Source organism: Oenanthe melanoleuca, chromosome 3 (assembly GCF_029582105.1).
Source record: "Oenanthe melanoleuca isolate GR-GAL-2019-014 chromosome 3, OMel1.0, whole genome shotgun sequence".
Classification (NCBI taxonomy): domain Eukaryota; kingdom Metazoa; phylum Chordata; class Aves; order Passeriformes; family Muscicapidae; genus Oenanthe; species Oenanthe melanoleuca.
Window position 1 is genome coordinate 3,558,780 of NC_079336.1, and position 10,547 is coordinate 3,569,326.

Below are 10,547 nucleotides of genomic sequence, written 5' to 3' on the forward strand. Positions count from 1 at the left end.
TTAGGAAACAGTAAGAATTGCTTTCTTCAGTGGATTTAACATTCTGTTAGAGAACTGAGTCAGGATTGAAATAATTTTCAAATTATTTTCAAATATAGTGAAGGAAAATAACGTCAGAAAATTAGGATACTGTTTCAAAACATGTCATTCATGTTGTTAAGGCAGTCAGTATTGATTTGCTCTTAAAATAGCTTTAAAATGAGAATAACAAATAGCTCTCCAGCATGCTCAGCCCCCTCTTTGACTAACTCAGACCTGACAGCCCTCTCTTAGGAGGCTGAGGTGGACTGGGATAACTTCTGTCCTGAAATACCCACAAGAAACCCCTGTGTGATGTTTACACACCCATCTCTTTAGCAAAGACAGGCAGGCCAGAATATTCCTGTCAATAAGAAACAAAACCAAACAGGTATGATCCTTCTAGTTTTAGGGAATGGTGGAGGTGGTGGGAATAATTGTCCCTATTCTTCATGTGTAGATAATCTGTAAACCTAGGCTGGGGCTTTTACATCTCTGTATGGTGCCACTTTGAATTATTTGTGAGGGATTTTTGACAAGGGGGTGGACTGACAAGAGGAATGTCTTCAAACTGTCATACAACAGGATTGGATTGGATACTGGGAAGAAATTCTTCCCTGAATAGGTGGTGAGGCTCTGGCACAGGGTGCCCAGAGAAGCTGTGGCTGCCCCTGGATCCCTGGAGGTGTCCAAGGCCAGGCTGGATGGGGCTTGGAGCAACCTGATCTGGTTGAACATGTCCCTGTCCATGGCAGAGGAGGGGGAGATGGTCTCTAAGGTCCCTTCCCATCCAAATCTTCTTGCTTCTTTGATCTGATGTCAACCAGTCCAGCAGTTCAAACACCAGCTAAGGACACCCATGGATTTTCAGCAATTCTTGTGTTTCTGGTGGTTGAAGTGGTGCTTATCTATTGTGAGAGAGGAAGAACCAAGTGCTCTTGAACTGGAGCAGTAACAATGCCCAGATCTGCTGTTCCTTTGAACTGAAAATCATCCCAGTGATGTCTGTGATTGAAATGAAGGACGACATTCCAGCCCGTGTCAGGAAAATGCAGCAGACCCACTTGGAATAAATTTGTAAGCACTGTAAATCTTCTCTGGATGGTCTCCAAAGAGAGAAAGCTGCATTAGTCCAGCCAAGATGGGCAGCAGTCACAGCAAAGTGCTCTGACATCCTCCTCAGAGAGGCAGGAAGGCAGCCTGATTGTGTTCCCAAGATGGAGACACTGAGAGGATCTGGATTCTAAAGATAATCAGGGCACTTTGATCACACAGAAATGTTTTTTCACTGGCATAGGCATATAAAAAAAAATTACAGGGCAAGAAAGAGACAGGAATAACCAGGGAAACAACACCAAAAGTCCTTATCATATGGCTTATCTTTCTGCCAGAAATAACACCCATTAATGAAGCATTAATTATTTATCTGAATTAAGCAAGCTTAAGTCATTGTACAGATTATACCAATTCAGGTCCAAGTCTGATTATTCAGATCTACTTTCACAATATCAGGGACCAATTTGGATCTCCATTTTGGTTTCACATGTGCAGGTTTCTTTTAAGGAAATATTGTGTTTGCATGTTAAGATGACCTTGATTTTCTGCTATGTAAAAGTCTGACACTTCTTCTTTACAAAGATTGTTCCTAAAAAAGTCACCCTTTTATATAAAGAAATTTAAGCAAAATATTTTTCAATTATTTTATTTACATATACAAGATCATCTATTTTTTTTGCTCTTTTTCTTTCCTTTTGTTTTTTTGTTCCCTTTGGTCAGTTGTTCAAGATTTCTTTGCAAGTGGAGAAATAAATAGAAATGAAGGAAAGAAATGGAGAAAACACTGAAAGGCTTCAGCATGTTTTCACCCAACATTTAAAATTTTCAGATGGCTCAGGAAAGGTATTCAAAATTATGTCAATGTGCAGATATTACAAAAATCATTAAATGGATGCTTTTAAATCATTTCTACTTGTAGGTTTAAAATCTGAGTGCCTTGGGGGACACTGTACCAGCAGTATTTGTGGACTGGCTGGAAATATGAAACAAGCAGACATGTCCTGAGCTGAATCCATTCCTATAAGATTTCCAGCCTAGGGCAGCATTCCTTGAAGGATATACATATATCTGCTTAACTGTACACATGATGCTCCATCCCACTGAAGCCAACAGGAGCATTCACTCTTCATCAAGTTAAGCATTTACATAAATCTCTGGGATAATGCAGTTTAATCAAAGACTCAAGTGCTTGGATAAATCTTAGGTTATTCAAAGTAAACTTCAAAGCTTTTTATGTTCACTTAGCATCAATTATTACCCAAACAAATCAAGTGGACTGTATTATATGTGAGGTTTTAAATTCACAGATGTAGCAGTACAGTGGTTTCTTTCTGTTCATCTGCATCTTTTTTACCTCGCTGAGAAAGGATTCCTTATTAAAGCTGGTTGAAAAAAAAAAAGCCAGAAAATGCCTGGAACAAAGTAACTGTAACTGTAAAATGTCCTTAAAGGCCAATTAGAAATTGCAATACTGGGAGTTTTATTACAACTAACTCCTCCTTAATTATCAATCAATGGATTCTGTTGGAAAAAAAATTCTCAAATTCACAGCTGGGAAAATGATGCTAATTATTTTCTGTTAATTAAGGCTGTGCTGGGATTCAGACTTGCCATCCTTCAAATACAGGATTGACATATCAATGCTAACATAATGCTTAGGGTCTTTTCTGAAGGCTTTATTTCTAATGATAATAAATTGGTGCCACGTTATTTTAAGTGTCTTAAGCTATCGTGCTGCTACCCAACCTTAGAAAAAAAATACTGAAAAGCATATATCTATCTTGGTATTCATACCAAGTTCTGATCTGAAAGTTGAATATTCATCATTTTGCACTGTAGCTTCTCTATTGTGAGGGTGAAGGAGTGTTAAATCACTTGGAACTAAAAGGAGTACGGCAAAAATATTGAATGGTGGCAGGATTTCCTAAATAGCAAAATTAGAGAGAATTGGACACTTGAGTAAAATTGTAAACACTTTATATTCAGTTACACAGTCCCTGTTGTCCTTCACATACCAGAATCTCTAGTCCAGCCTCTGGTCCTCCTTCATTGTAGAAGCTGTCTAAATTACAGGCTGTAAATTTATTTTGTTTTATTTTTTATTTTGTGGAAAAGACAGCCAAATTATTTTTTTTTTAGAAATCTCTTGCTTGCTGGATGTTTGATCCTCATGATCTACTGTATATCTTATAGCTAAGACTGATGAAAATTGGAAATAAGAGTGTAAACAGATAAGTAGAAGGGGGAAAACATTAAAAATTAATATTCTGCCAGACTTGGTGTGGTGTTTATAAGAAATAAAGCTCATTAACTCAAACATGATATGCTTGGCCCAAGATTTAGACAAGTTTTAAAGACTTGTTACCAGTTTGAGGCAAAATGAGCAGGAGGCTGGTGCTTTGTTTTGGGGTTTGCTCAGGATGAAAAATTCTTCAGTCTGTTTCTAAAACCCAGATGTCAGACAAACATCTCTGAAAAAACACAGTCCTCTGCAAGATTCTTAAAAAATATAATATTCAGCATTTAAAGGCTTCTGGGGAAGGTTGTAGGGGTGCTGTCAGTGACAGATCAGGACAGTCTGGTTTCCCTTGTGACCACACAGAAATGTTTGCTCTGGGATTTAGGCTGCAGAGCCTGAGCCTGTTTGAGAGATGCCATAAAAATGATTTGATCACACTACAGCTGTTGGCCAATTCAGATGAACCAAGGGACCAGGTGAGTGGGTCACCCACTGAAGTGTGGCCTCCACCTTCCTTCCCAGCAAGCAGAGAGAAACTGGAAAATAACTCCACAATTTTTTTCTCACTGGAAAATGACATCAATAGTCAAAGGTATTTCTTAAAGGTCATGGTGTGTTACCTATCCCCAATGACCAAAAATTGATTCTGTCTCTCTCTGACTTGGGTGTTCACTTTTAAGGTGCCCTTAATTGGCAGTTCCAATATTTCCAGTCTCTTTGTCTATTGAAACTCATAATTTCTTCAAAGTTCAGGACTGGAGAGGATGCAGCATCCAACCAATGCAGAAGTTTGGTCTTGGTGATCTTGGAGATCTTTTCCAGCCCTAATGATTCTATGCTTCTGTGTTTGCCACTTCATCTAATTTTGTAACCTGGAACATTAATCTTGTACTTGTGTACAAAGAGGCTGTTGAGAGTATTTCTGGTGGGTGAAGGTTGACAAGGCTGTTAAAGGGTTTTGTGAATCTCAATTCTACTAAAATCTTCTCCAGCTCTTTCTGAAACAGAGTCTACTCAATGCCCTAGCTGGTCCCATTTCTGATTCTGTTCTTCTACAAGTCTGAACTTCCATTTCAAATTCTATTTTTGTAGCATAAATGCACAAATGCAAGTCAAAAAATACACAAAGGTGAGTTAGGACAATAGATTTAACTCAATTTTTACCACATCTCTAAAAAAACCACAAAATCTGGAGTGTGTATCTTTACATCTACCTGATCCTTATCTACCCCTAAATAAAAAATATTTTACCTATGCTTGGTGATTACAAAGCTTTCTCTCAGCTTTTGTAATTCATTTGTGCCTTCTAGCAGTCATGAGTCATGGGTCTTTTACACTTGTCAAGCACACCTAATCCCTACCCTTCATGGCCCAGAAATCCTAAAGATGGCTGAACATGTAATTGCCTTGAAGTGTAAAATATTTCCCACATTATTTATTATAGCATTGCCTGCTAGCACCTCTATAGTTAAGGTTGTGTCAGCATTTTTATTATAAGCCCCTATTTTCAGCTGTAAAAAAGTGCTTCAGGCTGGAATCAGGAATGCAAGTGATTTTTTCTTTACTGTTTTTTAAAGTAAAATTACCTTGGATGTTTTTAAGTTATTCCATCTGTAGTCAACAGCACACCCACACATGTCTACTTACAGCTGTACATGCAAGTGTATAAGGAAGATCTAGCAGGGCAAAAGTGTAGAAATGTAGATATTGTCAAAATAACCCCCATAACTGTTCATTTATGTTTTCATCTCTTGCTCATGCAAATGATATCTGTGTGGGAGCAATTTTAGTCACAGCACAAGCTTTACTTTGAGTTGATGCAGTGTTCTTTATCCAGAGATGTCTAGAGATGGCAATAATAAAATATTTATTTGGTTTTTACATATTATATTTTATTTCTGTGAGTATCAAACTGTCTTCTGGAATAATTTCAACAAAAGTATTTTGTCTCTGTTCTTGGATCATGAGCAAGACTAGGGACCACACCCAGGTGTAATCCACCAAGTCCATGTGGTTTAGTCCAATGTAAAAGGTGATTCATCCTTTCATGCCTGTCTTTCATATAGATCCAAGAATAGGATGTAAATAACTTTTGAGATCCCACTCATCTGCCCCTGAGCTCAGACCACACTGCTCTTTTCCACACCAAGGCTGCATTGCATGAGGAGAATTAACATCAGTTTTGTCAATTTGCAATTTGCAATTGATTTGCTGTACCTAGTGGAAAACTCTCACTTAGAGGAGCTAATACAAACACCTTATTGTGCAGCCTCTGATGGATCATCAAGATTCTATGAAATTTGGGGTTCTATTTTGTCTTTATTGCTATTATTTTTAGTGCTAGCAATAATAATTTTTGTGGGTCCTTTCAACACAGGATATTTTATCATCCTATGATTCTAAAATGACTTAACTTTCAAAAAAAACAAAAATGCTTCCTCCACATCTTGAGTTTAGATCTTTAACTAATTATGTTCTACATGTTTTTCTCAGCATTTAAAAAATAAATTAAGAAAATAAGGATATGAAATTTTTGTCCATTGCTGCTGTTTAAATGGTGTTTCTAGAACAAATGTTTACCTTAGTTCTCTTGTCATCCAACTGAACACATGCCCTCATTCTGAAAGTGGAAGTTTTCATGTTACTTCATACATAATTAATGTGGTGCTCTAACCCTCAAAACATACAACCCCAGCTTAAAGTTTTTAATATTCTTAGAACTGTTTACCTGTCTTTCCCCACGCATTTCAGAACTGCTACCACTTCTAAGTCAGATAAAAATGAAAAATACTTTTTTTGTTGGATTTTTTTGGGGAGGTTTTCTGATTCATTAGTTGGATTTTTTTTTTTTTTGGTGGTGAGTTTGTTGTTGGGTTGTTGTTGTTGTTGGGAGGGCTTTTTTGAACCATTCTGGATCTGTCTTTGAAACAAATCTTTATTAAAGATACAACACTTCATGGAAACTGTCCAGAACACAAGGATTCCCATGATCTCGATTAGAAACCTCCTGAGACTATGCTTTTAATTTAATTTCATTGTGAAGCTTTAGAGTTTTTCCACATTCTGTGCAGGGATACACTCTGAAAAAAAAGTGGAAGCCAACACAAACTGTTTCCTGATTCTCAGTCTAGAATAGCTGGCTTTTATGCAGAGTTTCCAAGAGCATTCTCAGCTTAAAACATGTTCTCTCAAACTATTTTCAAGCTGCAACTTGAAGCATTGTTAGTATGTTCTAAATAGAACTGATCCAAAAGAAAGAGGCACACAGTTTTCAGCTGTGCTAAAATTCTTCAAAAGATGCACAGAGGAAAAATGAATCAATGGCAGAATTCCTTAGTAAAGTTATTCTTATACATCTGTTGATGATTTATGAATATGTTTATGAAAGACTATTGAGATTATATGCCTTCCACTGCATGACTTCCATCTGATATTATGTTCATAAAGTTTTCAATCCCCTTGTTAATTCCATTTAGGATTGTAACTCCTATCATTCTTAGGAAGAGGTGTTTGCAAAACTTAAGCTTTAGATTATTAGAAATATTCATCTAAAGAAAAATGTGGAATTTTTCTGGTCAAATGAAGATACATCATTGTCTTCATATGAAACCTAAATTCACCCTGGTCTTTCTTATTATTCAATTGAAAGAAATACTTGTCTTGAACTCTGTTATATTTAGTATTTTATCTCTAGAATGGAATAGGACCTAGATACACCTGTCAAATTATATTGATTATTTGTGGAGCCAAGGGCAATGTAGCCATCTTCATTAAGAGATATTTACATTAAACTCTGTTTTTCTGGATGTTATAAATATCTACATATATGGTGGCCAAACCTTGCAAATCCTTAGACCAGTGGTTTTGTCCTCATAGACAAAGACCTCAAAAATACAGACATAGAATAGAATCCAGCTTAGAAATTCCACATTTTTTCTTTGTTTATGGTATTCCTTAATTTTTACCATGGTCTCATACATGATTTTAAGGGAAAGGACTAAGTTTATATAGAGATGGAGGCTGCACAAATGCAACACAGGAAAAATGCAATCTGGTCCTTATCCACACCAGCAAAAAGAAGAGAAAATGGGTGAACATGGTGGTGAAAGCAGAGTTTTAAAGAATACCTGGGAGAAAACTGGTATTGCTTATTGACCACCAAAAAAGATACAGCTTTCATCCACCAAGGACTCCCCATGGACATCAATTTATGCTTGTGCTGCTCCAAACTTCCCTCTCCCCAGATTCAAGCAGTAATTCATGTGTGATTCATGTACAACATGTGATTCAAAGCTTTCCTTGCTTTGAGAAGGAGCAAATTCTTCCATATTTATTAAGGCTGATATTGGGAAGGGAGCAGTATCTGTCTCTGGCTCGTGTTAGAGTATTTTGGATTGGGATTTATCTTTCCTTGGTTTAGGTATCTGACATTCAGACATTTTAGTACCATGTATAGAAACAGCCAGACACGTCTGAAAGGAGATTCATTCCACCTGATTTAGACAGAAAAACAAATAATTACCTCAGCTAATACATTCCAGTGAAATTGTAGCCATTGAGTTTGAGTTTATCATCTAAAAGATGACTGGTTCAAAAGCAATGCCCTTAGAAGAAATATATTGCTAATTTTAACATGAAATAAAATCACAGCATAAGACCAAAATAAGAAAAGAAACACTTGAAACCAGTAAAGATTTACCCATGTCTGTTGTATCTAAATCCCTACAGAGCATGATTTTATCCCAGCTTCAAATGCTTTAGCATTTCCTACTCTTCAATGAGAGTTATATTTTAGATTAAAGAGAATCAGAGACTGTCTTGAGATGGAAGGGACCCCAAAGCTCATCTAGTTAAGATTCAAGATGTTTGCCCTCCTCTTCCTGGGCTGTGTGATTATTGACAAAACTGAACCAATTCACTCAGATTCTGGAGTTGGGGCACACAGTTCTCACCTTGTTTTGGAAACTTCCTCAAAAATCATAGTCCTTACCTCACAGGTAACTCCTGTGATTATTAAACTCTTCCTAATTCATGTCTACCGTTCAGCTGAGTAACTGAACAAGCAATTCCACTTGAGACACAAAGATCCTTGTGCAGTTTTATTTTGTTCTCTGAAGATTTCTTTGATATAGAAGGTGATATTTTATAGGATGACCTATAACCCTGTCCAGTCTGTAATAGTTTAATATCTTTTCCTTACCTTACCTGTTGTGTCTGCAGGAACTCTGTGTCTGCAAGACAAAATGAAACTATCCTGTTCCCAAGTCCCTTTTCCATTGCACAGCCTCATGGAAGAAATGGTTTAAATTACGGGATGACTTACCTATTTCTTTTCACTAACTACAGAAGAAAATATTACACAGCCTACCACTGTGTAATATTTTGGTAGTGAGGCTGAGCCAGGATAAATCTCAGACCTTGTATTTTTTATTATCTATTTGGGACTGTAACAGGTCATTCCACATCGGTCACACCACACTTTCTGTGGCTGGTTCTATATTTTTTTCCCTTTCAAGCTAGTACACTTGTGAATTTTGTTTTTTTACTTGACTTTACTTTTTTTACTCTACCAAGGAGACAACAATTAAAGCTGATCATCAGTGATTTCTCTTTACAATGTTATCCAATAGGTGAAAGTTTTGTGACACCATACTAGTGACATTTTATCATCATTATTATTTCCTTCTGATCACATCAACAACACATCAAAACTCATTGTTGCAATATCTAAGAGCTTCCATATGATAGGATAAAGGGATTTAAGAAAGGAGAAATAATAATATTCATTATCATCATCTTCTGTTTCTAATAATTACATGGATAAAAAGGTCTTCCCAAGTCTGAAACCTTAAAAGGACATTAAATTAGCAATTGTTGTCATATCAGGATTTTCAAAAAACCTTGGGGACAGTGAGGAAACAAACCTCCCTCTGATTTTTTTTTTTTCCTACAACAGAAATAAAATCTCAATATTCTTGAGACTTCTAGGTTTGATTTAGAATTCTAAACTCTCTGGGGAAAGTATGATTGAAATCATGTTCAGTGACAGATCCCAAAGTAGCAGGCAGATTTGTACCTTTGTAGATATGAGTCCCTTCAACAGAGCTGGAAAAAGATGTTGCTGATACACACAAGAAACTATGTTAGAAAAAAAAATTATGAAATTAAAGCTGCAAAAGGATTGTCTAAATTATGGAATGGAATGTGTCATGTGTGATTAATTTTCTTTTGCAATTTGCAGCCCTGTGGTAACAAGATCTAATCCAAAGCCTCTTGCATTCAGCAGGGCTCTTTCCAGTAACTCCAAATTTCAGACATACAATTTGCTGTCTAAGCTCTACTTTGGAAAGTGCTTTCTATGAACTTGTTTTACTTTTTATTTTTAAGAAACACAACAATCAGAATTCTGAATGTAGATTCAGAACTCCCTCTGCACCTGAACCTCATCTCCCTGAAATCTGGTGCTGGAGTCCTGACCTTGTTAACAAACAATAGGAATTTTGCTACTGGCTTGAATTAAATCAAGATTTTACTCAAGAAGACTGAGGCCTAGGACTTATTTCTTGGATCAAACAAGAACACTAGCCCCAGACATTTATCTTTGATGAGGAAGTGCAGTTTCAAGTCAGTTTGGGCTTTGAAATCTAAAGTTCGGACTCATTTCAAAGATGAGTTCACATGATGCAGCAGGCTTTGTAATCTGGGAATTTCATGCCTAAAAAAAAAAAAAATGGCTGGGAGCAGAATTAGTATGTACAGCATAATAACAGTCCACTTCAATTGCTATTTAGTTTGGAATGGTTGCTTTGAGAGCTTGTTGGAAAAGGGGAAAAATGTGATGAGAAGAAATATTTACTTTGCAAACTTTGCACGCCAATAAAGAAATTATAGAGAGACTATTGTTAGGCTTGACTCTGTAATTTTAATTGAAGCACAAAGATGATCAAATGCAGGACCATTTACAGTTAATCATTTTGACATTGCTTGATTTTTCCTATGAACCACAGAAGAGAAGAATCAAACAACATTATATCACAAGAGTCTAAACCTTAGGTGGTGCAAATCAACTAAACTCCTTCACTTTAAACAATCAAACCCCTTTCCTCAGCTGGTGGCTTGGCCTCACATATCTTTGTTACAGTTTGAATCAACTTTACTGGAAGGAAAAATAAAAGTTTGATGTCAACATGATCTAGCAAAGAACTTGCTATGCAACAGAATCTATTTATAACTA